General features: G+C 43.4%; 1 protein-coding gene across 4 annotated transcripts in view; it reads left to right on the top strand.

Annotated features, from left to right (window-relative positions):
• FHIT (fragile histidine triad diadenosine triphosphatase) overlaps window positions 1-27,800 on the top strand; it is a 1,529,347-nt gene that overhangs the window by 68,537 nt on the left and 1,433,010 nt on the right. For all 4 annotated transcript variants that reach the window (XM_048490110.1, XM_048490109.1, XM_048490111.1 and 1 more), the window contains exon 2: window positions 2,861-2,909. The gene's annotated coding sequence lies outside the window, so the exon portion shown is untranslated. The remainder of the gene's footprint in view (window positions 1-2,860; window positions 2,910-27,800) is intronic.

The raw sequence follows: 27,800 nt of genomic DNA, 5'->3' as shown, positions 1-27,800 counted from the left end.
AAAAAGAAAATCTCCACACACAGCCAGCACAGTCGCAGGTTGAGCAAGGGATTTGAAAGGAACAGCTAAATCACAATTTCTCTCTCTCTCTTGCTCTGTACATGCCCTAATGGATCTTAAGGCAGACTCTTTAGGTTAAAGATTATAGTTGTTTTACAGGATTCCCATTATCTCGAAGCCTCTGCTGAGGTGTGCAGGCCAGCAAACGGCAATGGCAGCCTCCTGCAGACCTCAGGTAATAGTTCTGTCTGCCTTGATAGAATCTGCACAAAAGAGGTCCTCTACTTTGCTTCCAGAAGCTTTATCATATCTCTTTTTTTCTCAGGTCAGGCCAGGTCAAAGAAGTTTTTTTTTTCTGAAGTCTGTCTAGCAACTCGAGTCCTCCAGATTTCTGATCCCTGCTAGATATTGCCTGTCTAGCTGGAGGGGTGAACGTGGGACTTGACCATCTCATTGTGTCAGCCAGGAGTTCCATTTGAATATCTAATTGCTTGGTTGGTGAAGTGGGCGAACAGTTAACTCCCCGCTGCTTGCAGTCTTCCAACAGAGAGAACTTTTTAAAATTCAAGGTGAAGGTGTTCTCAGCTCAAACTGCCAAAGAAATATGCATTCGTCCATTGACTCTCCCCTTTTTTTGTCTTCTTTCCTTCCAATGCCCCAGCCAACCTGCCTTTATCTGCCCTCTTGTCTTTCATTTTCCTTCCTTCCCTATCCCTGGCTCATTCCGCACATGCAGAATAATGCACTTTCAAACTGCTTTCAGTGCTCTTTGAAGCTGTGCGGAATAGCAAAATCCACTTGCAAACAGTTGTGAAAGTGGTTTGAAAACGCATTCTTTTGCGTGTGCGGAAGGGGCCCCTGTCAGCTTCTGCCTGAAAAAGATATGGCCAAGTTGTTCAGTACTGGCCAGAGGTGGGATCCAGCAGGTTCTCACCAGTTCCCGAGAGTGGGTTACTAATTATTCGTGTGTGCCGAGAGGGGGTTACTAATTGGGTCTGCGTTTCCGTCTCCACACCCTCGCCTCCCCCTCTCTTCTTCTTTCTCGTAGCCCGGAGCTTGCTGGCTAGTAAGAGGAGGGACCCTTTAACTACTGTTGGGACCAGGGGACTCTTTAGTTGTTTCTGTTGGCAGTAGATGATAGGACTTGCTATAATAAGTTTAAATTATGGACAGAAAGATACCAGCTGGAAATTAGGAACTTTTTTTTTAACAGTACGAGTTTTTTACTGTAACAGAGAAATTATTAATGCCCCGCCCCCGGAATGCCCGGCCACGCCCCCATCGTGCCCCACCCAGCCCCATTGGCGCTACGCCACTGTTTGAATCCCACCACCATGGGAACCTGTTACTAAAATTTTTGGATCCCACCACTGGTACTGGCTGCCAGTTGCATGATGGAGCACAACCATGGACTTGCACTTTCCCATGTAATCCCCTTCCTGCACTATTTCCGCTATCCCTCCTCTTGGCAATTCTCATACCCTCACCTTTCCCTGCTTCCTTTTTTCTTTCCCATTCGGCAACAAACCCACTTCAGATGCTCTCCCCCCGCCCCAATCTTCAGCTTTATTTATGATTTATGTACTTCATTTGTGTCATTTTTTTCCAAAAAGGGGATTTAAAGCTGTTTGACATCATTCTTCTGCCTCCCATTTTACTTTTATAACAGCCATGTGAGGTTTGTTAGATTGAGAGTGCGTGACTGGCCTGGATGAGTCTTGAAGTTCGGTGGTTAACAACTCACCCATTGGTTGCTACTGGGCTTGGCTCCAATGAAGCAGCAGTGGTGCAGTGGTTAAGAGCAGGTGCATTTTAATCTGGAGGAACCGGGTTTGACTCCCAGCTCTGCCGCTTGAACTGTGAAGGCTTATCTGGGGAATTCAGATTAGCCTGGGCACTCCCACACACACCAGCTGGGTGACCTTGGGCTGGGCACAGCTTTTTGGAGCTCTCTCAGCCCCACCCACCTCACAGGGTGTTTGTTGTGTGCGGGGAAGTGCAAGGAGATTGTCAGCCTCTTTGAGTCTCCTGCAGGAGAGAAAGGGGGAAAATGAATCCAAACTCTTCATCTTCTTCTTCAAAGGTGAAAACAGCCCTGGAAAGGGCTGTGCCCGTCTCTCAGTCTTTTCCTGGCAGAAACCGAGGCCTGAATACTGTAGTGGTTACCTAGCAAGGGTCACTGAGAGCACAAGTTTTTTTAAAGCCATAGGTGTCCTTCAATCATTTGTGAGGTTTTATCCCCCCCTTCCATTTTTTTAAGGTTTTAGGTTTTTCTGAAAACCTCAGGCTTGCTTTTCTCAGATTTGTAAAAAGATCCGTTATGTCTGTTCATGGCCCCCATTTCCGGATTGAGGTATCAACACAGATTAGTTACGTTGCGAATCAGATATTGACGATGGCTGCTGTATGGAGAACTAACGCATCTAAGTGTATAGAAACTCTGAGACTCATTCCGCACATGCAGAATAATGCACTTTCAAACTGCTTTCAGTTCTCTTTGAAGCTGTGCAGAATAGCAAAATCCACTTGCAAACAGTTGTGAAAGTGGTTTGAAAACGCATTATTTTGCGTGTGTGGAAGGGTCCTCTGTTTGGTGACCTCAAGATGGGTATTTTTTTCAAATATCCCGATGTTGATATTACCTCTTCAGTAGTGGCAACCCCATGTGGTGGTGAATGGTGGGATTTTCTTTTTTGTGTGTGTGGGTAAAAAAAAATAAAAAAGAATTCCACTTCTTTTGGATTCCACTGCTATGGGATAAGTTAAAACACGGGTACTGATGAATACAGAAAAAGTTCTTTTTGTCTATTGGCAGGCAGCTCAATGCTTCCCGTTTTCTCTCTCTCTTATCCCCTTGTAGCCTTGAAGCATAGCAAAGAAGTGAAATCCGTTGAGAATACTCTGTAAAGGTAAGTGTATTTATTACATTGCATTGACAAACATTGCCGTACAACATTGATTTTTCTTTTATTCAGGGATTTAAGCACTTGGATTAACGATAGAGCTGACAGGACAACTTCTTTAACCACCCAGTTGTCCCGTCTTGCACAAAATGCCAATCTCTCATTAGAGGGGAAGGTGTAAAGAAAGGCAGTGATGTGCTCCAAAAAAGGCCAGATTTCTTGCGGTTGCTGACATGCTCTTTGTTCCTAGCAGGGCAGAAGTGTTTGTTAAGGTGAATGATAAAGAATATAGAACAAAGGAGCCTGCTCATGGAGTGGTATTGCTTTTGGTCAGTAGCCGAATAAAGCCAGCCAGCAAGATAAGAGAGTTGAAATGGGGTCTTGAATGGTATTTTAATCTGACTGTATTTAATTTATTGAGATAGGAAATATCAGCCGGCAAATGGCTCTGCAGAGGGGTCAATGCAATAGATTCAACACCTTATGACAGTGGTTTCTTCCTCGCTCAGCCAGGTGATGGGCTTTGCTTTACCAAGTGTCTTTGCTTTTTTCCTTGCTGCATGCACAGCATTGACACAGCAGCATAAAAGGAGGCAGTGTGCCCAGAGCAACAGGGAGTTTCACCTTTTCTAGATCTGATGCTGCATTTTTAATGGCCCAGTCCCTACCCCAACCTCAAAAACTCCAAAGCAAATCTGTTAGGCCCCTTCCGCACACGCAAAATAATGCGTTTTCAAACCACTTTCACAACTGTTTGCAAGTGGATTTTGCTATTCCGCACAGCTTCAAAGAGCACTGAAAGCAGTTTGAAAGTGCATTATTCTGCATGTGCAGAATGAGCCTTAGACTTACTGGGATCTCCACCCGCACTTGGTAACTCACCACTCTCCCTGATGTAACTCAGTGTCTGCTAGCAGTGTAGGTGAATTTCCTGAACCGTCATGCAGCTAGGCCATTAAAGAGAAGAAAGGATCTTTACTATCTAAGCCTATCATTTTGCTGTAATAAAAGACCTTCCCCTGCAAATCCCTCCCCCCAATTTATGATCATCTGCTAAGGTTTTTTTTTAAAAATGGGGGGCTGCCACTCGGGAAAAGAAACAGCCAGGAAGTAGAATGTGGAATTGGTCGGATGTGAGCGGGAACTTTAAAAGTGCACAAAATTGCAAACTCCACAACAAATGCTTCAGGTGCTTTCCTTTCAGAAACATCAGTGCAAAGGTGGTCTGGGAAAAACCCCCAGGAAACGGGAAGAAATCACCAGAGCAGCGATACCGATGTATTTGACAAACTGAGCAGCAGCAAAAAACTCCATGCAGAGATGCCCTAAAAAACTTTTCTTGGTCAATTGCAGCCAGATTTCTCAGATGCAGGTTGCTACACATCTCAATGCATTTGTTGTCCCAAGCAGTCAGTAAGCTGTTTTCAACAGCATCCTTACTTATGGTGTGCTACTTAGCCACATATATCTATTGCCTACGGAGTTAGGACTGTGATGGCTAAAATTCTGTGAGTTAAAAATAATTATCTCATAACGCCTGCATTAGCCAGAATCTCTACATTTCTAATCGGCCTGGCTGCTTTTAGGTTAATGTTGTTTTATGAATATCAGTTACCAACAAATTACCCTGAATGTGTATTGCCCTGTTTTTCTGGTTACCACCACAGGTAGAGCATCCCAGATTTGTATTGAGCGGCTGGTAGAAGCCCTAATTTTCTCTGTTTCATTGATCCAGCAAAGCTAGCCCAATTTGTGCTGTATGACAAGATCCCAACCAAGTTTCCCTGCACGAACACAAGAAAGATTGGTGTAAATTTCTGAAATAATGGAGGCTGAATGAGAAATGGGTTTATAAGGCACCAGGTTTTTATCGATTTGTTGTTTTATTGTCTATGTTTATTTTTAATGCTATGATATGTGTTTTATTGATATGTATAACACTGATGCTAGCTGCTCTGAGCCTGTAATGACAGGGAGAGTAGAGTAGAAATCAAATAAATAAACAAACAGCTGTTGCATATAGATCCTTCATAACCAAATCAACTATCCATAATGTATTATAATCAGCAAATGCTAGTTATAAACAATGGCTTTTATCCAGTCAACTGTGGTAGCTGAGGCTGTTCTTTGCTACCCCAATCCTGGGAAAAGGATTTATGGAGTTATGGAACCTGTTTGGATTTTTGGGTATCCCTCTATATGGTAGAAGGGATATTGTAATCAATAATCTGATCTACCACAAACAAGTAATGTAAGTGATGAGGTATCTTGGTGACCTCGGTGGATGACAGTAATATTTTGTGAAATATTTCATGTATTCATGGCATATCATGCACTCTTTTCTGGTGTGTTAAAATTGTGTGTGTCAACAGGTTTTAACTTCTTTGTTTCCCCCTTCCTTACATTTAAACATTTTAAGGGAAGCACCTGCTATACCATCTTTACAATTCTACAGGTATTATTCCAATAAAAATAATTGCCACATAAAGCTTCAGGTGTGTTTGAATATAGCATTTAAACCGCAGTTTGTTTTTTTCTCGTAATCAAATGCTCTATTTCAACTATTATTGCAGCTGGAATATAAAATTAACATGCACTTAGTCTATTAACTACATAGAAATAAAAATAAACTTGCTAGATCAGATTGTGGTCTATTTAGGGCACCAAATAATTTTTTGGGGAAAAGTTCTATTAACTTTTCAAGAAAATGCGCATCAATAAATTTGCGTAATTAAATGAATGAAAACATTGAAATGAATATTAATTTTTAAAATTCCTAATCCTCCCTGTGTATAATAAGATATGGGGGGGGGGGGGATAGAGGTACCGTATATACCGGCGTATAAGACAACTGGGTGTATAAGACGACCCCCCACTTTCCCAGTTAAAATATAGAGTTTGGGTTATACTCGCCATATAAGACTACGTACCTGGCGTATAAGACGACCCCAGACTTTACAGATGATTTCCCAGGGTTCAAAAGTAGTCTTATACGCCAGTATATACGGTACTAGTGCTGCTATTTATATCCTCTCTCCCTACAGATGGTTGGTTCTGTGGTCTAGGAAGAGGAATGCACAATCACTAAAAAATTAAGATAGACATGGCACAGATGCAGCAATGATTTGCGATGTGCATCGTTATTATAAATTGCAAAATTCACAGATACTCAACAACTCGGATAAAAAAAATGGAGTATGGAAGGTCTGCCCTTTTACAACAAAGATGTTGATAATGGGCTAAGTTACTCCGTAAATTCATACTGTGGTTCGGGAGTCTTCTTTTGCTTTCAGTTTCTTGCCATCATTTCCCAAAGATCTAAATGCTGAAGCCAGGAACTGTGGTAATTAAAGCAGCTTATAACATAAATGGCAGATTCCAAAATGGAAGGCTGTTACATTATGCAGTGATATGTAAATTATTAGTCTTGTAGTGTCATCAATTGTAAACCACAGTGATCAGCAGTTGTAAACATTGGTTAAATGACAGATTTATGTAATAGATGAGAAACAAAGCTGTGTTGTGGTTTGATCTGGGAGTTGAGTGTAATGCATTTCTGAGCATATTTGCATTTTTTGGTATACTAAATCCATTTTTAAGAAGTTTACAAAGATATAGGAAAGCTGTCTGTAAGTGGAATAAAGCAGGGAAGGAGATGAACAGATTGTATAACATGCCGAGTGTGTTTCTAGAAAGGGAAGAAGTGTGAACTTAAGGTGTCCACATGTTATATAGTGAGGGTACAATCAAAGAATCCGATGATTAATCCAGGGAAGGAGTTTCAGGGAGAAGGCTTTCCGGCATATTTGAACAGGGATTACCAAACCATACTGAAATTATCCTGACCTTCCAAAACCATTTTATGGCACATCATTGAGACCTGCTGTTCTTCAAAGGAAAATATCTCTAGCATTCCCTGTAGCCATTGGCAAATTTGTCAATAGGGTAGCTATTCTGTTTACAAGAAAAGCAAACTATCAGTGAAGCAAGTGAATAATAAATTGTCAAGCTACTTTGGCCAAACAGGCTCAAGAACCTTGTCATTAGTACAGTTTTTTTGACCCATTTTCATACTTAACTTTTTTCAAATGGAAACCAAAGGACTGACTTCTTTCAAATGGAAACCAAAGGACTGACTCTTCTGCTAGACTGGTATGTTTATATCTGAAGTTCTCGGAGTGTGGTGTGACCCTCCTTGAAGAAGGACTATGAAGGCACTTGGAGTGGGACATGACATTCGAAGGAGGGAGAGAGTCTTGCAGTAGGTGAAACTGCAAGAGGTTCTTTTACTAAGCGGCTTTGCAGCTGTTTCTGCTCCTACCGTGTTTCCCCGAAAATAAGACAGTGTCTTATATTAATTTTTGCTCCCAAAGATGTGCTATGTCTTATTTTCAGGGGATGTCTTATTTTTCTGTGTTCTGCTCGTCGGGCATGCTTCCAAACAAAAACTTTGCTACGTCTTACTTTCGGGGGATGCCTTATATTTCGCACTTCAGCAAAACCTCTACCACGTCTTATTTTCAGGGGATGTCTTATATTCGGGGAAACAGGGTAGTTAAAGTATTTCTGACCACAAACTCTGTAGAGGAGCTGGAACCTTCTGGCCATTTGTGAATTGATTGCCAGTTATGTTTCCTAGATGGTGTTAATAATACAATAATAGTAATGCTGTAAAGAGTGCTTGATTGATCAAGAGAACAACTTGGCTGCAAACTGAGATGAGTGACATCAACGTTAATTGTTGGACCCTCTCATATTTTGTCCATCAATAGGTGCGGAACAAATAAAATGGTATTTTGGCTCAGCAGGTGTAACATTCTAGCAGGAAAAAAAGTCAGCATGTGAGATTTGGAGGATGAGTTGATATTGTTGTGAATGAGATTCCTCCCGAATGAATAGGCTTCTGCAACCCTCTGGTATCTGCTCAACCCCTGCAACAAACTTGAACAGTTACAAAAACAGGGCTCAATTTTCTGATGATAATATGCTGCTCTTATAGCATCTTCCTTGGCTCCCGGCCAGTTCTTGAAACCCTTTCAGCTCTTATTTTGAGCTTTAAAACCTGAAATGGTATGCGATCTGGGTGTCTGAAGGACCTTATGAACACAGCCATGCGTGCGGGTCTTCTGTATGCTACTCTCTAGGAGAAGGCCAAAGAAAAGTACGCCAAATAAGAAAATAAATTCTATTAGGGCCCTTCTCTGGGCCTTATGTTTGATATATGGTATATAGATTTCTGTTCTCTCTCCTCTGGAGTAAAATTACCCTGTAAAGACTATTTTTTTTTGTTTTACTTTTCTGCTGCTTGGGGAAAGAGAGAGCATAGCAATCCATTTCCAAGTGGCACTTGGCTTTGAATGAATTTCACATGTGTGAATCCAAGCTGCTGTATAAAAGTTGTTTTCAAGGTATAGTTCACTGTGCTGTCTCCAGAAACAGTTGATAATATGTGATTGATACATAGTTCTGTGTTGATTAGTGAAGAGAAACACTCCTGAAGGTTTGGAAGAATTTTTACATTGTACTTGATTTGTACTAATCTCTTATTGCAGTCATCTGGCATTTGCTGTTAGGAGTAAATACCTTGTTTCATTACTTCTTGTTACCGTTCTCTCCCCAGCACATTTCATCTTGCTTCTCTTGTTATCCAGAACTCCATTAGCTTCTAGATCTGCTGCAGTTTCTCAACTATGGTCGAATCCCCTCTACCGTCTTAGCCAGGTTTCAGAACACAAACTAACCAGGTTTGAGGGACGACCTCCCCGGTCGAATCCCCACTACCGTCTTAGCCAGGTTTCAGAACACAAACTAACGGTCGTTTGTGTTCTGAAACTCATAAGATGGTCAGTGGGGATTCTAATCGAGGTTTCCCTCTCAAACCTGAACCAATTCTGTTCCTGAAACCTGGCTAAGACGGTAGTGGGGATTCGACCTATGTTGCTTAAGTTCTGCTCTGCTAATAGAAAGGAAGGAGTCTTTGAGAGTTTTGACTGAAATCCATGGACTCTGAGGAGAAACCTTAGAAGCAATTTATTCCTTAAACATCCAAGAAACTGAAAGCTTACTAGGAAACATATATTAGCTTCTGATAAAGCTGTATACAAGGGGCTTATGTTACAAATACTGGGATAAACATGCAAGGACATTTTGATCAGATACAGTTTTGTTCCTCTGTTGCCCGTCGCCCCCCAGCATGCATGCCAGTGTATATACGGAGCTGTTTCCATTCTGTGGTTTGTTGGTACCTGCCACTTGCTGGCTTTACAGAATGTAAGGATCTCTTGTACATACCAAAATGATGATGTACATGGTGAGTACGTAGATCTGAAAGTGACTCCTGTGGATAGAAGACTGTGGAATTCTTCCCACAAATTTTGAAAAATACTTCTTGGATACAAGCTGAGGTTGTTGAGGGTAGACTACCCAGGCAGCATTTCTCCCAGATGCCTCTGGTATAGTGTGATATTGTGGTTAACCCTACTTCTTAGGGTTATTTTTGGGTTAAAACTAAGGAGAGGGGAACAATGTTGAAAGTCAATTTGGATCCCCCGTTCAGGAGAAAAGCAGGGCATATATAAATAAAATGTAGTTTTCAGTCTAGGAGTTATAAAAGATAAGACCACAAAAAAGTTCAGCGCACTCAGCAGAGGACTTACTCTCAGGAAAGGGTTCATAGGATGGCACTGTTAAATTACAAACACAATTTGATTCTTCCTTCATAACATCAATTGCTGGGAAGAATACGTATTAACATGGGGGCGGGGGTGGGGAGAGGTTGATCTTCATGGATTACCTCCCCCCACTCCTGCAGCAGGCAGGATGCAAATCTTCATTCTTACAAAAGCAAGCAGGGGGATTCCTAAGCCAGGAAGCCACTGGCTGGCTAAAGACTTCATGGTTGGAGCTATTAGAAGCATCCAATTGGGACTACGTTTGTGTAAAGTCAGTTTGGAGCCACCGAGTTGCCTTCTCAAAATTACAAAAAGCCCAACCAGCCATGCAGCAGGAGCCCAAATCTCAAACAAACGATCAACATCATTAAGAGTATTTGACAGGACAACATGTGATCAGTCCTGACTATCAGATCAGTACGCTTTATGAACGCATATCCCCATCCTTCCCGTGACATGCCTGCAGAAGCTTGCTTGTACTTATGTATAGATCAGACAGGGCACATGGCTCATGGCCAACTCAGCCAGCCATCCATTTCTTGGTCGGTAAATGAGTTCCTAGCTCATAGCTAGGGGATAAAGAATAGCTGGGGAAAGCAATGGCAAACTACCCCACAAAAGAGGCTTGCCTATAAAATCACTGCTCGCAGTCGTACCCCAGGGTCAAACACGACTGAAGGGGAAACTTTACCTAAGGTCAAAGTATGCACTGGCAACTTTGGATAGGTATTGGGCAGGCAGTCTGACATGGTGGTAAGGCAGTTAGATATTCTCAAAAGTTTGGCCTCTTCTCCTTTGGGAAAAAAAAATCCCAGACCAAGGAATATGGCCCTGCTGTGATGTTTTACAAACTTCATTGGCTCCTTAGCAGTACTTCCTTCCACCAAATTTGAGTTGGTGGTTTCCAAGCACAGTAGGTAGGACACCACTGGCGCCCTCTTCTGGTCAGCTGTCACTGTGAGCACGACAAGTAATTTTGGGGGCCGAATGCCAGTATCACTGTTTTGAAAGACTGGAGATCTGCAGCAGTAAGAGTTGACAGTACTCAAGCAGATGAACCAATGTTCTCAGTCAGTATAACTGAGTTTCCTATGTTCACTAGACATACAAGGTACATTTCGCTTCCTGGTTATCCACTGGAAAGCCAGTTGAGAAGTATTATTACAAATCAGTGCTAGCATGATGACCAAGAATATGTGAGGGAAATGATTGCAGGATGTGACTCCAGCATCACATTCCACCTAATTTTCCCTCTCCCAATCATTTTCTCACCACCAATAGTCACAACTTTGGCTAGTCCCTCCTTTTCTGCTTTGGTGAGAGTTAATATTTTGCATATGTTCCAGCAGCCTGGTACAGATGTCCAAGATGAGGTCCAAGAGGATGGTGGAGAGTCTCTCTTTCCAGGGTAGAAAATGCAGTGACTGCTTTAAAGATGTTCAGGAGAACGTGGACAATCCAAATGTATCTAGCGTTTTTATTTTAAAGGCTGTTTTTCATGAGATCTTCTTTTGTTCGTTTTAAAGTTTGTTTTTGTTTGTTTTAAATGCACTGTTCGTGTTCTCAGAAGTAGAGAAGGATGCTACATGACGGCTATATGCTACCTCTGTTCATTGTAGAGCGTTAAATGAGACTTTGCGGTATGGAAGCAAGTGCAATATATGTGTGGGGGGGCGACAGAAATCCCCCCCCCTCTCTCTCTCTGTGTGTGTGTGTGTGTAATCTGAAATAGTCTTTAAACATACAGTTATGTGAAGGAAAACAGATTTTCACCACCATAATGACATTCCTTCAGGAGTCTTGAAGCAATATTTCATACTTTTTCCTTCCAGCCCAGAGGTTTTTCTCATTGCTTTGGGAACTGGGGTAGAGGGGAGAGGGAAGAAATCAAACAATATTAGAGCAGGTTTCTGTGGCCAGGCTCTGCAGTGCAGAGAACTTAAAAGCATTGTGCCACCTTAAGAGAACGGGCCATCCTTGTTAGGGTTCCCTGGAAGAATCCTCCAGAAAAGAAACTGGAAGGAAGAGCAGAACAAATGGTTAAGATGCAGTTTGTTGATGCGATGCAAACACATCTTGAACTTCTTTATACACAGAACATCCCAGTGGCATAAAGCGTGTGTGTGTTTGGGGGGAGGGGCCTGCCTGCCTGTACGTTTCAAGCTTCAGTACTTCCCGCTACATCAGGGATGCTGCGTTCCCATATAGTCATTTTTCATTCTGTTTATACAATACTGCCTCATTTATCTGCGTGGCATAGCATTGAGAATGTTTGGGGGAATTTGTTTTATATTCTGTGCTCATAGTGGCTCATAGCCAGTGATTAAAGCAAGCAGGTAGGCATACAGGAATTTCGCCCATTTCACATTGTGTGCTGTGCTCCGAGTACCAGTAAGATGTTCTAAAAAAGCTAGCAATTTTCTAGACCTAACAATTATACATGGGAAAGAAGTGCATCTGGGTTTTTTTAAACAGGTGGGCTACTTTGAGTCTGGGATTTGAACTAAGCATCTCTTCATGATAGCCCCCCCCCCCCCCCCACTTTCTACTGTATTAGAGACATACTACCGGTATAGGCTATGCCTGTGATAGGGGAGATTTAATTAACAAAGTCCATTGCCACTGTTCAGAAAGAATGCATGGCAGCAGTATCATGCTTGGGTTATGGAGAGTGTCATTTTGAATTCTGACTTTTTTTTTTTTTAATCCACAACGAACGGGCAGTGTTTATGTGTTCACATTACTTCACTTACTACAGTGGTGGTATAGTTTCTCCATTGTTTGAACATGTTCTTGTAACTATCACCACCCTGCCCATCCACACATGAAGTGGGAAGCAAATCATGTTCTAATTCTGACTTCCTACTTTGAAACCCACAATTAGCTGTTTTTAGTATCACTGCTATTTTAGGGCCCACCTAGATTACCAGAACTGGTTTTATGGAGAAGAAGATTATGGATTTATACCCAGCTTTTCTCAACTGTAAGGGGTCTCAAAGGAGTTTACAAACTCCTTCCCTTCGAATTTCCGCAACAGACACCTTGTGAGGGAGGTGGGGCTAAGAGAGTTTTGAGAGAGCTTTGACAGGCCCAAGGTCACCCAGCAGGCTGCATGTATTGGAGGGGGAATCAAACCTGGTTCTCCATATTAGAAGAGTTTTGGATTTATATGCCCCCTTTCTCTCCTGCAGGAGACTCAAAGGGGCTGACAATCTCCTTGCCCTTCCCCCCTCACAACAAACACCCTGTGAGGTGGGTGGGGCTGAGAGAGCTCCAAAGAACTGTGACTAGCCCAAGGTCACCCAGCTGGCGTGTGTGGGAGTGTACAGGCTAATCTGAATTCCCCAGATAAGCCTCCACAGCTCAGGCGGCAGAGCTGGGAATCAAACCCGATTCCTCCAGATTAGATACACGAGCTCTTAACCTCCTACGCCACTGCTGCTCCCATTATTAGTGTCCATTACTTATTATTATACTTAGTGTCCATTCCTCTTAACCACTACACTCCCACTACACTGTGATTAGCATATAGTTGTATATATGTAGGAGGATAGTTCTAAGTGTGTAAGAAACATTGAAAATCAACATTTGGTTACTGAGTGTTAATAGCCATGCTGGAATCAATATTAAGAAATGGCATTTGTTTCCACATTCTAATGTTGTGGCTTTTCTGTGGTGCCAAATTATGAGGACTCTGCCAAGCATTGTAACATAGATCCCAGAGTGTTACATGCAGGGTGTGGTGATTGTATTCTACCCGGGAGCTGTAAAACATTAAGGCTCATTCCGCACACGCAAAATAATGCACTTTCAAGCTGCTTTCACAACTGTTTTTGCCATTCCACACAGCTTCAAAGAGCCCTGAAAGCAGCTTGAAAGTGCATTATTCTGTGTGTGCGGAATGAGCCTAAGATTCTTAATATGTGACCAATTAAGACAATTATGCTTAAGGCTGCAATCTCTATATATATTGACTTGGAAGCAGATTTCCACATAGAGACAGTCAGGATTGAGCAGTAAGCATAACAACAACCAATAGAACAAATGGATTGTAACTTTTCTTCATAAATAGAGTTTCTGTTTGTTGAAAAATAGACCTATGGTCAACTGCTTTGGAAATATTTGTCAGTTCTGGGTGAAAAAAAAGATCAGTCCTGTTCTAGGCCTTTGACTCTGTTACAGACTCCGTGATTATAAGCCTGTATTGGTTTTTTTTTAAAATAATCATTCTCTGAAGCCATTTTTACCTCATGATTTTTGGCATCCATTCCCAAACTGCAAGAGTTAGGGATTAGAGCTTTATATTACTTGAAGGTAAAGATTACTGTTTTCAAGTTGTATCCCATATTGGTTTCTAGCTCCCATTTGCAAGGTCTTGAGGCAGCAGCTGCTAAAACAGAGCCAGAGTTTCTATGTAAGCATGGGGATCAGAGAGGAAAAAAGCAACGTCAGTCCGCTTGCTAGCATTTTGATTTCCATTGTGTCAAGGGGTGGCAGAGGAAAAGAGTCCATTCTTCTCTAAGACCCGATGGCTAAAGTCATTCCCAGACTACAGTTGCCCTAAAGCTCAAGTTCTTCAACTATTCCCTATGAACTAAGCTTCCCTAAGTGTTCAAAACAAACACAAACATCCCAAAGCTGTTGAAGGCGAAAACAGTTTTGTCCATCAATTCTTATTATTCTGTACATCTCCTCAAACAAAGCTTATTCTAAGAAACAGGAGGGAATGAAGCACGCAAGTCCCCTTCTTACCCACCAATGTTTCAAGGAGGGAAACCACTGTAGGGGAAAACATGGTGTTGTTTTATTGATTTGACAGTGCCGAGAACTAGCATATTGCCTTTTTTGTTGTTTAATTAAGAAGGTGGTTAAGAAGGCCCAGCAAAGACTGTACTATCTGAGACTTTTAAGGAAACAACAACTGGATGGAAAACTCCTGGTGTCCTTTTACTGCTGTGCTATAGAGAGTGTCTTAACCTACTGCATCTGTGTATGGTTCTCCAGTTGCACAGTGGCAGATAGGAAGGCGCTCCAAAGGGTGATCACTACTGCACAGAGGATTATCGGCTGCCCTCTCCCCTCCTCGGAAGAACTCTATAATTCCCGAAGCCTAAAGAAAGCCCAAAATATTCTGAGAGACCCGTCTCATCCAGCACACTCTCTTTTTGAACTGTTACCATCCGGCAGACGATACAGGTCTATCAAAACTAGGACAAAGAGGCATAGAGACAGCTTCTACTCTAGAGCTGTGGCTATGCTAAACTCTGGGGCTTCATCTTGATGTGTTTGGGGCTGTGTAGGGATGGGTGGAGGAAGGGGAAAGTGAGGATGGGGTATGAGTCTGAAATTGTGTGCATCGAGGAATGCTGCTGTAAATTTCGTTGTGCGTGCACAATGACAATAAAATGCTTATGCTTATGCTTGTAATTGACTGGGATCCAGCAGGTTCTCACCAGTTCCCGAGAGTGGGTTACTAATTATTTGTGTGTGCCGAGAGGGGGTTACTAATTGGGTCCGCTTTTCCATCTCCACGCCCTCGCCTCCCCGAGAGGCATACTGCCTTTGAACGTGAAGGTTCCATATAGCAATTGCAACTAATGATGTAACTCCCTGAACTGGGTTAATCCCTTTCAGGTACTGCAATTCATTGATTCTCAGCCTTTCGTACCTTTTATCTCACCAGTCTCTATCAAAGAACCTGTGTGTTTCACCATTGCTGTGTTCAGATTTGTGAGTTGGGGCATTTTCTATAATGTGATGATGATTTAGAAATGACCTGGTGCAAAAACATTTTTTGGGGGGTCGTGGTGGAGGGGCTTCCTATGGGGGGGGGCATCCAACTCAGGTTTTGCCCAGGGCTCAGGTTTGCCTAGGTATGCCTCTGCCCCCTTTGCTGAGGGGGGTTGGCGGGGGAGCCTGTTACTAAAATTTTTGGATCCCACCGCTGATGCCACGGCTTCTGTGCCACTAAGGGCTGTGCAGGGGAGAGGCATTCCTGGTGTTGTTTCAGCCCAGGAACATCTCCGTTTTGCGGCGCAAACTTACACCACCAAAAAGAGTGGCATAAGTCACTTCGAAAAACGGGTTTTCCCAGGAGGGAAAAAAGATGGTCTCCTTCAACCCGATGCCCAACTTCTTGATTGCCTCTTTTGAGGCAGCACCATGGTGCCATCCTCGGCCGCCACTCTACCTGCTTGGCTTGGTGGTTAAGAGCAGGTGGATTCTAATCTGGAGAACAGGGTTTGATTCCCCACTCCTCCACCTGAGTGGCAGAGGAGTGGCAAGCCAGATGTGCTTCTGTAACCTCAGCTTGTGGGTTCTGTGGGGCAGTACTTGGAAGGAGTTGCAAAGAACCAAATTTAAACAAAACAGTTTACTTTACTTAACAAATAACACTTTTAAAACATTTAACATTTACACTTTGCAGTCCTGTTAAGTTTGCATTTTCAAATCCTTATTTACAGTCTACTGATATTGCCAAGTCCAATTCTTCTTTGCTGGTGGTTGGCTTTTGAAGACTTCTGAGGCTTGGTGAATGGGCTTCAAGATGATGAAGGTTCCCAGAAAACTCTCACCATTTACATACACAAAAACCCTTAAACAAGGTGTTAAGGCCTTAATAAAATCAATCAAGGTCCCAGCCTGGTAGTCTCGCTTCCTCCAACCTCATGAGTTCTGCAGCATTCTACTTCATTTCAGACTCCACCCCTTTCTGGGTCATCCCATTCTGACACAGGGGTTACAGATGCAGCTCACGGGCCCCTGATCTAGCACAGTGCATGTCTGCCCAGAAAGGCCCTTTTGAATATGGCTGTTCTACAGCAGGTGAACTGTCAAAGCTTGGTTAGGTGAGGGTGCTGAAAATTCTCTTATGCGCATATACCCTAGAACTCCTTTCTGAAGCTGTATAGTTAGAAGGAGGGGGAGGAGGAGGAGTTTGGATTTATATCCCCCCTTTCTCTCCTGAAGGAGACTCAAAGGGGCTTACAATCTCCTTGCCCTTCCCTGTCACAACAAACACCCTGTGAGGTGGGTGGGGCTGAGAGAGCTCCGAAAAGTCGTGACTAGCCCAAGGTCACCCAGCTGGCGTGTGTGGGAGTGCCCAGGCTAATCTGAATTCCCCAGATAAGCCTCCACAACTCAAGTGGCAGAGCTGGGAATCAAACCTGGTTCCTCTAGATCAGAGGGCACCTGCTCTTAGCCACTACGCCACTGCTGCGTAGTTAAGCATCAGATCCTTCATGTGTTGCAGCTGGTAATGCTGGGCAGCTTTTAATCTCTACCTGTTGCCCTCTTTTTCTGTGCTTTCCGTTAACTGTGGACTTGGGCAATCTGAAAGCCAATTGTCCTCAGGTAGGCTACTGGTGTCAGGAAGCAATGCATGGCTCTACCACTGCCAACTTTTAAACCACTGGGCAGTACATTGCTATTTCAGAATTCCTTACATGTCATATTCAGTCCGTGTTCGTTCATTTTCTCCCACTTGCCCTGGGGTCACTTGGTTTTAAAAATATAAAGGCCTATGTTGAATTTTTGCTCTGTTGTTCTCCACTGGGAGACGCTTATTATTGTATTTCTTCAAAGCAAAATACTCACCTGTCCTCTTTAGATCATTGCCGCTTTGCCGTTTTTGCTCTTGGATGAGATGTGCTTCCAAATTCATATTGGAATGTTAAAAGAAATTAGCAGGAATGCTGCCAGACTCATTTTGTTAACTGAAAAAAGGGAGATTTTTAAATATCGTGCCTAACCAGCGGGACTTAACGGGGAAACTGGCAGAGAATGATGGCTTTTTTTTTCCATTCTGAGAAAACACAATATCATTTTTCAATGTCATGCTATGACAATCTGGTTATTAGGTTGTCAGAGACTTTTTTGACAAAATAGAGTGTTGGGGTGCCTAATTAGATTGCTCCGAAGCCCATTGGGGATGCTGATATTTTTCTAATAATTTTTGGCCCAGGATGTTTTTGTTAGGGGCACAAACATATCAGTCATATCCAGAAATAATGAGCTTTTTATATTCTCTTCAGGCCTTGTGATCTTAGTGAAAGTATAATGTACACAACACGATGTTTTCAAAGCCAAAGCAATCGTGTATCTGAAAGATGGAGCTGCTAGGTGAGTATTCCACTGGCTGTTTACAGATTCAGGCCTTCATCCACCAGGAACTATCTCCTGCCTCTTGGAAATCCACACTGACATTAATTGGAGTTTTCTGCAAATTGGGTCAAGGATAATGGCATCCCTCAAGGGATCCACAAAGGCAGTGAGGCCCCACGCTTCTGGTCTGAGAACCGGAGGCGTATCTAGGCAAAGTGGAGCCCGGGGACAAAACCTGAATTTGGTGCCCCCCCCCGCCACGGCCACCCTTCCCCACCACGACCAAACAATGATTTTTTGCACCAGCTCACAAAACACCTCACACCCCCAGCAAAACATACATGGCTCTCTCCCCACCAACTCTCTTTCCTAATTTTGTCCTCACACCAACCCTATGAGGTAGATTGTTAGCCTGAGAAACAGCTCCAAGCCAGTGCAAGTGGGTATTAAGCATGTAAATCTCTCACAAACCACCCCCAGCAAAACATTTACCAAACAAATGTCAGCATCATCTCTCATGAACTACCTCCAGTGGAATCCACCCCCAAACAGCATCACTTTCAATGGTGTTTAAACTTGGGAGCCCAGATTCTTCTTTTAAATCCACCTTAAAGGGAAAATCTGGGGTCCCTAGTTAAAACAACATTGAAAGTGATTCTGTTTTGGGGTGGGGGAGAACCAGCATCACTTTTAATGTTTAAACTGGGGACCTCACATTCTCTCTTCAAGTCCATGCCAAAGGGGGTGGATTTAAAAGGAGAATCTGGGGAAATTTGGAGGGTGCCTGTCAGGGGTGCAATTGTTAAGCTAGCAGCACCAAACTTTCAGGGTATCTTTAGGAGACTCTCCTGATGATACCACCCAGGTTTGGTGAAGTTTGGTTCAGGGGGTCCAAAGTTATGGACCCTCAAAGGTGTATCCCCATCTCCTATTAGCTCCGATTGGAAACACCATCATCAACAACAGCACCTTCCCTTAGAAATCCTTACTTTTTAAAAGGTATTTCTGTAAGAAACTAAACTGATATACTAATTGGAAAAATGTAGAGGGAGGGATGATGTATGATACTGTTGGAGGGAAAATACACCAAGGCTGATTCCGCATGGGCCAAAAACAGCGGTGTGAAAATGGTGTAAAAACAGTATAAACCCTTTTACACCGTTTTAAACCCTTTTACACCATTTTCACACTGCTGTTTTTGGCCCATGCGGAATCAGCCCAAGACTTCTCCTCCTATGCTCCATGTTTCTTTGAAGAAGCAAAGGTACCCTTTTAGAACACAAAAGGATCCAGTTGCATAAAATCAGTGACATGTCAGACTAGTTAGTTTTATAATTGCTATTAAAATAGTCTATTAATCACATTGATGATGAATAAAAGTTGCTTTCCTGTTGTATGTATTTTAGAAAAGAAAGACATTGCCAGGTCAATTTTCTTTATGTAATATGCTTATCTTATTCAAATAGCCATTGACATATACCATTCTAATGTCAAGAGACTTTCTGATAGAAGCTGAGCTAGAAGCAGGATTCATTACTGTGAACGTTAGAGATGTTAGAAGGTGGTGTAGTGGAAACATTCTTTGGCAAGAGGTTAATAATGCCAATCAGTAGAAAAAATCTTTATCAAACATGTCTGAAATTGCAGTTTTAACTTCTTTGGACAGATCAAATAAAGATATATTTTCCAAGTCTCTTTTTCTCATACATTACAGTGTTGACATAGAACAACTATTGATATGAAATGGCGGCTTTGTTTAACTTTGAATCTCATTGTTTCAGTTCTGTTTCATTTAATGCTTAGATCACCTTATAACTGAAATAAAGTTTGCAAAGTTACTCTTTTAGTACTTTGGAATTCTTGGCTAGCCATTTATTTTGAATATATTTCTGTCTGTCACTTGTGACTTTATTTTACTTGTGATTTACATGTTAGAATACAACTTATAACCTTTCTTTGGGGGTGTGTGGGAAGGGGGGAAGTTAGTGCTAGAGTTACACAGTTTTTCCCCCCTTTGGCACACAGTGGCCGTTTCCGCACAGGCGAAATATGACGTTGTGGAAACAGGAAAGAAACGTCAGAGCGAGAGCGTTCGCACGCATAGCGGCGGAGGTGCGCAGTCGCGCCGTCGCGAAAACGCTTAATCGGCGCGAAGACTCCGTATTCAAAAAACGCTTCGAAGTGCTCTTTTTCCACATGTGACGCACCGCCGCCGCAGTGGTGCGAACCGCCGCCACGGAGCCGTTCTCAACAATGGCGACTGCCAAAAGGCCAAGCTTGGTCACCATCCCCCCCCCCCCACACACACACGTTTGTCCCTGGTGATTTCCCTGCATGGGCAAGCACCTTTCCCAGATCCATGTCGCCTGTGCAGATGGTGGCTGCCCATACACACTCTGGTCTCACAGGTAACATGCACTGGGACTGACAGTAGCTGGGAGGGGAGGCAATGACTGATGGGGGACGGGCAGGACATCAGGGCAGTCACGTCAGCCAATCGCGCTGCTTCGCGAGTGCGCAGCTGCAACGGAGCGTGGCGAGACGCCGCTTCCGCAGCGCCTCCGTGCGAACCGGCACATTTCTGCGGGACTGCGGACGCCCGCAGCTCCGCCTGTCTGTGCGAACGCTTTTTTTCGGAGGCGTCGCAATTTACGACGTCATCCCGTCGCTCCTTTTGTCCGTGCGGAAATGGCCAGTGTTAACAGTTTGGATCCTTCACTTTACAGTCACTAGGAGAAACCAAAGTGCTCTTGGTATTAAGCTCAGTAAATGCAATAACACTGTGCTTCAATAGATTGGTCTTGTTCTCAGAAGAAGGAACATCGGGCAAGAACTGCCAGTCTGCACTTTAAATCATGTTCTCAAAAACTCTTTAAGAACTTTAAACTTACAGGAGCTACATTTTTGTGTAAACCTTTCTGAAATTTAAGGCATCATTTTGGTGTCCTGGGTACAGCCAGGTGGCCGCATCATTGGGTTGGATCAAGCCAGCTTTTTCTCTCCATCCTGTCCAATTTCTCTCCTTGTTATAATCCCCATCCTACATGCCTGTGGGGCATTCAGGCCCCGTGATCCTCAACATAGTCCTTTCTTTTTACCAGCAGAAAAGCTGGTGGGATCCAACCCATAATAAATATTTGAACATTTTCAGGACATGATGTATGGAGCACTGCTGTACACCTGTGTCTTTTTATTTTCGTTTCACTAACTTGGAGCACTCTCGCTATCTCATTGCTGGCCCTCCTTGAAACACGTTTGCCAGCATTCTGGTGGGTGCATTAGTATGGGCAGCTGCAGAAATTAATTCTAGGGGGAGACAAAGTCTTTTAATGATATGTGGGAATACCAGGGTTGTGAGGCAATGGCAGGCAGTGGCAAACCACCTCTGAACGTCTCTTGCCTTGAAAATCCTATCAGGGGCTGCCATAAGTCAGATGTGACCTGACAGCAAAAAAGGGGGGGGGAGGGGAGAGGTGTGTGACTGTAGTATTTACACCATTCATCAGATGCCATAATGTGGTGCTGAAGAGAAGAAATAAGAAAAATATTGAGCTCTCCCTGAAAGTAATTTACAGCATTGTGTGAGATCACACATTTCAGAGCTAACCTGTAACATAGTGCTTTTGTTTTTCTATGTATCAATAACAGGGTCAGGCACTGGAAAGACATTCATCTTTCATTTGTCTAATGAATTATAGTATTCTGAACCACGTTAAAGCCATTCTCCTAATGTTGCATTTCTTAGCTTTTGCAGAGCATCTTTCCTGTTGGAAATAAGTCATATCTGAAGATAATGTAAATTCGTTGTTGAAATCTTACTGTAACATAAAAGATTACATGTATTTTTAAAAGATCATTCTTTAAACAAAAGCTGAAGTCTTTGACTATCTCGGCCAAACTGGTTGATAACTTCTCTTATAAATTTCTCTTTGGGAAGGGTCTTTCAGTCATGAGATAGGAGACTTCTTCAAACATTAGTTCTGCAAAAGTAATATTCACCAGCAAAAGCAAAGCGCCAGGAATCTTGGGAAGTGTAGTCTGACCCAATAGAAGCCTGCCTCTACTGCAGCTGCCGTTGTAGTGGCTTGGTTGTCTTCTCTAAGGTGTGAGTAGGAAGTGAGCTGACCTACCGTTCTTTCTGCTTTCTTGGTAGCTAAGATCAGAGGTGGGATCCAGCAGGTTCTCACAGGTTCCCGAGAGTAGGTTACTAATTATTTGTGTGTGCCAAGAGGGGGTTACTAATTGGTGATTTTGCCACGTGATTTTTGCCTTAGTTACGCCCCTCCTCTCAGCAGTAGCGCGCAGAACTTGAAGCAGTCTAGTAGGAGGTGCACCGGCGTGCATTCATTTCCCGCCCAAGAACTGGCGCAGTGGCTGCGTCCTTGCCACAACCCTGCCCAGGAATGCTCTGCCCCCAGAATGCCCGGCCATGCCCCCGTCGAGCCCTGCCCAGCCCCATTGGCACTATGCCATAGTTTGAATCCCACCACCATTGGAACCTGTTACTAAATTTTTTGGATCCCACCACTGGCTAAGATACAGGAAACTTGGATAGCCTCTCTCCCAATTCCAGATGTGATTACTGGGGGAATCCATCACAAACCCAGAAGGACAGAGTACACAGAGTGCACAGACACTCAACATTAAACGCAAGATAAAAATGAGATATCTCCCATACAGGCATTGAAAAAGAAAGTGGAACTCCTGAAGTCTGACAAGGCTATATGCAAATGATTTGGAAATAAAAGGTGAAGGATCCTACAGAAAGAACTGAAATTAGGATTGTGGACCAATCATATTAAAGTGTTACCAGGACTAAGGTCTGCTGAAGAGCGCACCAGGAAGAAGTCACTGCCCCTTTCCCCACTTACCTTTGTCCATGGGTTGCTGCGTGCAATTCCCAGTGCGCGCAATTCCTGGCGCGCGCCCCGGCTTCCCCATGACCCCGCGCAAAAGGTGCCATTTCAAAAGGTGCCAGGAATTACGCGCACTGAGGGGGCGTGAGAGAGGCAGCGTCGGGGCGGCTGTGTTCTCCCCCTGAAGTGGGGAGTGCAGCTGGACCCCGCGCTACTTGAGGAGAGTAGCGCAGGGCTTAAGGTAAGTGGGGAAAGGGCCACTGCTGCCTGCTGGGGACAGTTTTTGCTTGCTACTGCCACCTAATGTACCACTTGCCCTTTGGAAAGCTGTGGAGGGGTTCACAGGACAAGTCCTTTTTCCTTAGCCAGGATGGTGATCCACACATTCTTTCCCAACTGACTGGATTTAATCTGTTGGGAGAGAAACCAGTCAGAGGTGAAGTGGGTGGGATTAAAGGGGTTTGGGCAGCTACGGAAAAAGCCTTTGTATTGCTGCTTTATCTCTCTATCTTCTCTGTAGAATAGAAGAAAAATCATTTCCTAAGCCCAGGATTGTGATTGTAGCCAGGGTAAATCAGGAACAAAAACAGAACTTCTAAATTTACCTTAATAGCGCTGGTGTTTAGATAAGGGCAGAGAAGAAAAGATGTTGTTATCCTGATTTCTTTTACCCTGTGTAGACTGAGTCCAGTCACTTCAGTTGCTAATCCTGTGTATATCTTTTTTACTTAAACCGTCTTTCTCTCAACACTGTTGCTGTGCCAGAATGGAAAATAAAATCAATCCACAAGTATGTTGTGTTGAGCTTCCTATGAAGCTGATTAGTAGCATCATCCCTGTTCGGACCTCAAGATATTGACACCTGGATCCTAGGAGAAAGTGGGGAAGAGGGGGAAGACAAAGATATTTCCATTGGGCATTTACCTCAAGAGGGAGAACAGCATTTGGCTCCTTCTTGCACTACCTGTAGTAGCTGTGTTAGCCAATGTCCCTCAAGACTCACTTTATGTCTTCTTCTCATCAATTATTGTTTAAAAACAACCCAATCCTTTATTAAATACCATATATCGCGCCATACAAAAACTTGTTTCATACTGCAGTTTGTTGACTTTGCAAAAAAAAAAAAGCATGTAGCTGCACATTAGAATAATGCTTAAACTTGAAGCAGTCGTTATTTCCACTTAGCACAACCCACAAGCAGAACAATATATAGTTGGAAGACAACATATAGTTCACTGTGAGAATATTACCAAATTCCAGACATTCCACAAGAGTATTTGCCTCTCGATCTGTGCTTGGAGAAGTGGACCTTGGCAGTGTCAAAACCAAGAGGAGTAATTTACTCAGGTCCTGGAGGGCTTTTGTAAGCAAAAGATACTGAAACTAAAATGTAGTAGATTATGCTAATGCCAATATATATCCCTCACAGTTTATATTATATTTTATGTACAGGGTGTCGATATTTTGTGACATTTGTGGATACAGCAGCATCATTCAGTCAGAGCTAAGCTGTCCACTGGTCATCTCAGTTGTCAAGATAAGGGCAGAGAGTCCTGATGTCAAAGTTGCAGCTGACTGTTCTCTCACCAAGAGTGGTTTTAGAGATTAATGCTTTTATTCTGAGTCGTTTGAGTGTGTGTGTGTTCAAATGAAAATAAATGAAATCCGAATGAAATCCAAAATAAATGAAATCCAAATGAAAATAAACGAAATCCAAATTAGAATTCGGGGGGGGGGGGGGCAAGCCCCCTCCCTTGCCCCTCCGCCCACCCTTGAATATAGGCAAAAAAGAAACTGGTGCATGTGATATGGCCTCCACATGATGAGTAGTATGACTCTATCAATTTAGCACATGAACTGAGCATTTTTTTTCTTCATGCCATCAGTGGCTTGTCTCTTCGGTAACCATTGTGAATAACCATGTGGTCCAAATGTTTGTACAGGAAGAAGGAAAGAGCATTTGGCTAAAGCACTCTTTGGAAAGTGCTAGCTTCTGTTAACTTCCTTTGCCAGTGACATTTCAGTATGTTGTTGGCCCGTGTATCTTGTCTACTCAGTGGAGAGAACCAAGAGTTGTAGAAGAATGCTCCTGGAAGATATTGGCTCACTGAGATGCTGCACTTAAAAAATAATCACTCAGCGTGGGAATGGTGCCATATCATAGTTATGGAAATGTTAATCATGGTTTGCGGTAATACTGAAATTGCTATAGGCATGGGTTTTCTGAGATAGTGAAATAGGTAACTGTCTGAAGAGACATGCAAGAGGGGATATGTCAGCGCAATTGATTTTTGCTGAGCAGTGGGCAATCTTGTTGAAGAAATGAAGAGGTGATTGGCCACAGCAGCTGCAGGGGTGTGGAGAGGGGAAACATGACTTTCTATACGAAGTTTGCCTATATTACAAAAAACAGAAATGATGTTTGGCAGTCATACTGTGGAGAGTGTTGCCTGCACCCAGATAGCAGCATGAAGCCAGGCAAGGGTAGGTCACCAGCACACTTGGGCCCCTTCCGCACATGCAAAATAATGTGTTTTCAAACCACTTTCACAACTGTTTGCAAGTGGATTTTGCTATTCCGCACAGCTTCAAAGAGCACTGAAAGCAGTTTGAAAGTGCATTATTCTGCATGTGCGGAATGAGCCTTGGTTAGCTCCCGCCTTGACTTGTCTAATACTTTTCTTATAGTTTTCCAGTAGCAGTGTCTCAGAGAGAGCTGTGGCCTGAAGTGAGAACTGAGAAGGGAAGTTGTGTTCTGCTAACCCAATCATCCTTTGTTAGTGGATATTATCATTGGGATCCAATCTAATTACTATTTTTGAGTTTGGCAACCCTGCTGTTCTTCAGCGTCAAGCTCTGTCAGCTCCCAGAGCTGAAATCATACAAAATGTCTTTGGGAATCAGCCATTGCCCTTGGGAAGAGACTTTAAGTAGCTTTGGAGATCACCCTGTCCTTAGCACGTATAGAATCTGAGGGCCTGTTGCTCCCTGCCTGGACACAGTAACCAGTTCAGGACTCCCACAATCATCTCCAGCTGTCATGACTCCCCAGTGAACTGGCTCTGGACTCAGAAGCTTCTGAAGAGGAGCCTGAGAAGTGAGAAACATGTCTTGGGGGAGAGCAGGGAACTCTGGGAGATTCTGAAGGGAAGATCCCCATGGCCCATTCAGAACTTGCTCCTGAGAAGAGATCAGTTGAATCTCTTCTACCAGAACTTCTATCTGTCCCCCCAGGTTCTCATGCAACTAAGCACCAGCCCAGTAGTGGTGGCCCACAAGTCCTTCTTGTCCCTCCTAGGCCAGATTATGGTCCAAGTGGATATAATTCTTTGCAGGATTTTTATTTATTGTTATTTATTTCTCGAATTTCTTAATCGCCCCTCCCAAAACTGGTTTGGGGCAATGTACAGATTGAACAACGATACAATAAAACTGTCTCAGCATATGCAGACCCATAAAATTGAAAAGCCGAGTAGCAGTCTAAAATTTATAATATGATTAATTCAATTATAATTAAATCAGTCTAATTAAAGATTTAATACATATTTAATAAATGCCATTAACTGAAACAAACCACTATGGCTGAATCAGAAGGTAGACCAATAAATGATGGTGACAATCACAGAACTTCATACCTGCAGTGGAGCAGCATATACCCACGGGGGATAGATGGAAACAGCCGGGCCTCAACGAAATGCCTGGTGGAACAGTGCAGTTTTGCCGGCCGTGCAGAACTCCATGAGGTCCTGTAGGGCCCTGATCTATTCTAGGAAGCAGTTCCACCAGGTAAGGGCCAAGGCCGAGAAGGCCCTGGCCCTCATTGAGGCCAAAAGGACCTCATGCAGGCCAGGGGCTACTAGGAAACCCTTTGCTCCTGATCTTAATGTCCGTTGGGGGTTATATTGGAAGAGATGGTCACGCAAATGGGCCCAAACCATTAAGGGCTTTAAAAATTAATGTTAAAACCTTGAACTTGATCCGGCTCTCAACTGGTAACCAATGCCGCTCATGCAGCACTGATGTCATATGCGTGCACCACGGAGTCCCTGAAAGGAGCCAGGCAGCTGCATTTTGAACCAGCTGCATTTTCTGGATCAGCCTCAAGGGTAGCCCACAATAGAGCATGTTGCAGAAGTCCAGTCTAGAGGTGACCATCGCATGGATCACTGTAGCTAGGCTGGAAGACGACAGGTAGGGGACGAGCTGTCACACCTGGCATAAATAAAAGAATACCAGCTGGGCAGCCTTGGTGACCTGGGCCTCCACGGACAACGTGAAGTCCAGGATCACTTCCAAGCTCTTGACAGTTGAAACGGGCTCAAGCAGAACCCTGTCAAGAGCTAGATGTCAACCATCTTTGGAGAGGAGACGTCTGAGGGGGGATATGATTGAAGTCTATAAAATTATGCATGGGGTAGAAAATGTTGACAGAGAGAATTTTTTCTCTCTTTCTCACAATACTAGAACCAGGGGGCATTAATTGAAAATGCTGGGGAGAAGAATTAGGACTAATAAAAGGAAACACTTCTTCACACAACATGTGATTGGTGTTTGGAATATGCTGCCACAGGAGGTGATGATGGCCACTAACCTGGATAGCTTTAAAAGGGGTTTGGACAGATTTATGGAGGAGAAGTCGATTTATGGCTACCAATCTTGATCCTCTTTGATCTGAGATTGCAAATGCCTTAACAGACCAGGTGCTCAGGAGCAGCAACAGCCGCAGAAGGCCATTGCTTTCACATCCTGCATGTGAGCTCCCAAAGGCACCTGGTGGGCCACTGTGAGTAGCAGAGAGCTGGACTAGATGGACTCTGGTCTGATCCAGCTGGCATGTTCTTATGTTCTTATGTTCTTATCTCTGCCCCACCCAGCCACAGGACATCCATTAGGCCTTGACCCTAGTTAAGCCTAGACAAAATGATTTTTTCCACAAAACCAAAATATGACGTCCTCGTTTCCAAACAGCACGGACAAATAAAGTGTTTGAGTAGACACCGTGTTTTTTTTCTCCTGCCCAATCTGCAAGCTGTAAGTTTTGCTTTCTCCCACTGACTATTTTCTGTGGCTTAAATCATCCGTGCCACCCTCCATTTGCTGAAGTTGCCCTATGACATTTGCTCTGCAGGCATTGTGGCTGGCCTTCTTTTCAGTTAATTAAGCACACGGATCGACTCATTGTTTCCTGTCAATTCCAGCAATAGATAGTTTTCCCTTTAAAAAAAATTCAACCAAGTGTATTTGAAGCCGTGAACACACGATATGAG

Source organism: Sphaerodactylus townsendi, linkage group LG03, assembly GCF_021028975.2.
Source record: "Sphaerodactylus townsendi isolate TG3544 linkage group LG03, MPM_Stown_v2.3, whole genome shotgun sequence".
Classification (NCBI taxonomy): Eukaryota; Metazoa; Chordata; class Lepidosauria; order Squamata; family Sphaerodactylidae; genus Sphaerodactylus; species Sphaerodactylus townsendi.
Note: the sequence above shows the minus strand (reverse complement) of the source record. Positions and strands in the feature narration are given on the sequence as shown.